The sequence below is a fragment of the Eschrichtius robustus genome, chromosome 13 (assembly GCF_028021215.1).
Source record: "Eschrichtius robustus isolate mEscRob2 chromosome 13, mEscRob2.pri, whole genome shotgun sequence".
NCBI classification, from domain to species: domain Eukaryota; kingdom Metazoa; phylum Chordata; class Mammalia; order Artiodactyla; family Eschrichtiidae; genus Eschrichtius; species Eschrichtius robustus.
Window position 1 is genome coordinate 2,051,262 of NC_090836.1, and position 3,141 is coordinate 2,054,402.

The following is a 3,141-nucleotide window of genomic DNA, read 5'->3' on the forward strand; positions in this document are numbered from 1 at the left end:
AGAGGCGCTCTGGCTCCCAGAGGCCCAGGCGGACGGACGGCAGGGCGGAGGGGAGCCCACCTGGTTCCCCAGCCCGACTCCAGCCCACCTTGGCCTTGGCGATGCGTCAGCCGAGACTGGGCTCCAGGTCCGCCATCACCATGGTGTTTGAGAGTTAACTTTCGCTAAGTGGTACTAATGAGGATGATAAAGGAAGTCCACAGGTAATCCAAACATCTCACGGTAAGTAATGGTTTGTCCCTCGACCTATAATTATCATCAAAAGCATTTATAAACTTCTGAGTTCCACCTTCTGAGCTTGGAAGCTTTGCTGGCAGTTTCCTGGCTGGAGCTCTTGTTTGGCTTGAGAAAAGATGGTTGTACCACAAGAGGTGAACAGTGACACATGGGGATGCATCATTGTAATGGACAAGAGTTACATTGGACCATGTGAAATTTTAAGCACTTAGCCCAGCAGCCTCCCCTGTTCTCTGATCTTTTTCACTCTGTCTACAAGCCTCTGGGTCCTAACACATAACTAAGTTCAGCACCTGCACTAACCCTGGATGTCCTTAAACAGGCTGATCAATGAAAACAACTCACAGGAAACAGCAATCAGCTTCAACGCTCATTAGACTCTGAGGATTCTGCCTTCCTAGAAGCCCTTCTTGAGACTTCATGCTCTGGCCACGAAGACAGTGAGAGAGAAAGATGATGAGCAAAGAGACTGAAATTATACTCAGTGTTTCCTTTCACGTTTCAAACATGGGCCTTAAACAACTTCGATTCTAAGAGAAGAAACATATAAATGCCATTGGCTTTGAGAGACTTGGTGGTGGGCTGGAGGGGCTGACCCCTGTTTCCCAAACCTGAGCGGGTGGGAGGGAAACTGATAAGGAGAGAACAGCGTGGGAGGTGACTGCCCAGGAGGGGAAAGTGCTGGCTAGTGACCTCACCCACTCCTTTATCAAACTCCTGACCGCCCCCCTCCCCCCAGCCCTGCTTCATTTCCTTTTTGCCTTTCTTGTAGCTTGCTAACCACACCTGTATCCCGTTGGCTGATTTCATTCGTCGGCTGCCATCTGGGGTGCATTTTAAGCAGGAATTTCTGGAAACAGAAGAGCTACCAGACCCACAGCAGATTCTCCAGTGGTGGAATTTCAGGCACCGCGGCATCTGGATGGGGGAGACGCTTCAGGGCCCCGGGGGTAGGCGGGACGCTGGGAGCCTTCCCAGCACCTTTAGATCTCAGCACCCAGGCGGCCGTCTACCTCCAGTTCGCTCCCCAAGGCGCCGTCAGGGCTCCCCCCCGGGCCCAGCTGGTGGCAGGCAGCCAGGAGCTGCTCGCTCAGCTTTTCAGTTTAAATGTCCACCTGGGTTTGCAGTGAGTGACAGGGACAGGGTCTCCCCGGAAGCTGACAGAGAAGGCCCAGGTCATCGAAACCCAGGCCTGGCAATCCAGGGTCCCCAGGAATTCCACTCGCTGGGATGGGTTTTGAGTGTGTGTTTCAAAGATGCCTTCATTCTAACAGTTAAAGGTTCAGACCCGACCCGGTCACTATCAATATTTTAAAAGCCTCTCCCTTTGCACTTAGAGAACCCTGCGCATGGCCGCTGTGACAGCGACCGGACAGACAGAGGACACTCTTGCTCCAGCTATGGAGCACGTACGATTTGACTTAGGGCCAAGCCCTGGCCCGAGAGCCTTTGATGTGGGGAGACAGAGATGGATCAGGCGGGCTGGCGGTTGGGCCGGAGAGAGGGAGGAAGGGGAGTCTCTCTGGGGAGGAGCTGGGGAGGAGCTGCCGGAGGAGGGCAGGGAGGGCCGGAGCTGGGGCCCCGGGCAGGGGCGGCCCGAGAGCGGCAGGAGTGGGTGGCCGGCGGGCGTGCTGGGAGGGCCTTGGGTCAGCCGCTCAGCAGCCAACGCCACGGGCTGGAGGGTCCCCACCAGCCGAATGGAGTCCTCACTGCTTGAAACAAAAGAGTGAACTCTCAGCCTTGTCCCCTGGGGGCCGAGGGAAGACAGTCACCCCCAGTGAGGGAGGGGTGACAAGGAGACCCCTCACTGCCCAGGACTGGGCTCCAGATTCCCCGCGACCGAGAGGTGGTCCTGAGACCGACGGTGCCGAGATAGTGCATCCTGTCCTGTTCCGCACGGGCGGCCCCATCGCCCCAGCCCAGCCCCACGCCGAGGCCCAGCTTTAACCGCAGAGCCCAGTCTGACTTTCTTTCCGTCTCAGTGGGCTCGGCAGGGGCTCGCGGGCTGGTAGCAAGAAGCTCAGCTACGGACAAGCTGTGGGGCAGCCCCAGGGCACCACGCCTCTGCTCATCGCCCAGGGCAGCCGACAGGAGGAAGGACCCACCTGGGCCGTGTTCCTAACCAAGGGAGATGTTGACCTGCTTGCAGACCCGGCCCGGCCAGCCCTCCTCGCCCTCCAGTAGCCCCCTGGGTGTCCCTCCACCTTCCTCGGGGCCCTGGTGCAGTGGTCGGGTGGGGCTGCCGGTTCTGGGGTCAGGGAGGGAACACCCTCTCCAGCACAGGAACCACTGTTTGGGAAGCGCAGACCCTGGAGCCCGGCTCTTGGGAAAACCTTGCGGATTAGGATAGTTTCCATGGCAACGAGTGAGTGTGCTCTGTCAGTTACACCGTGTCACAGGGATAACTAACTGTTAGCTTTTATGGATTTTCCACTAGTATGTGGTGCCAGGAAGTGTGTGGAGGGACACCTGGTCGGTCCAGAGATTATACTGTAACAGCGTCAGGACAGCACTGACCAGTCCTAACGGAGCGCGAACCACGAGCTGAGGAATGTGACCCTCCCAACAGCACTCTGAGGACAGCACCCTTGTCATCCCATCTTGCAGGTGAGAACACTGAGACCTAGCGAGGCCAGGGGGACCGAGGTCAGGCCTCACCTGTCCCCAGGTGTACAAGAGCCAATTTGGAGACAGAGGCTTCTCCAAACTCCGCCCCAAACACCCCAGGTCTCCATCCCACGCCCAGCATCACTCAGGGGCGGGAGTCACGCTGGCCCAGTTCTATAAATAGCGGTGGGAGGGGGGGCGGGCTGGGCTGGAGACCGTGGGAGAAATGCAGAAGATAAAGTGCTTTTCTGCGTAATCTGTTCAAGCTCACAAGGAGGCAGGAAACCAATTTCCCCC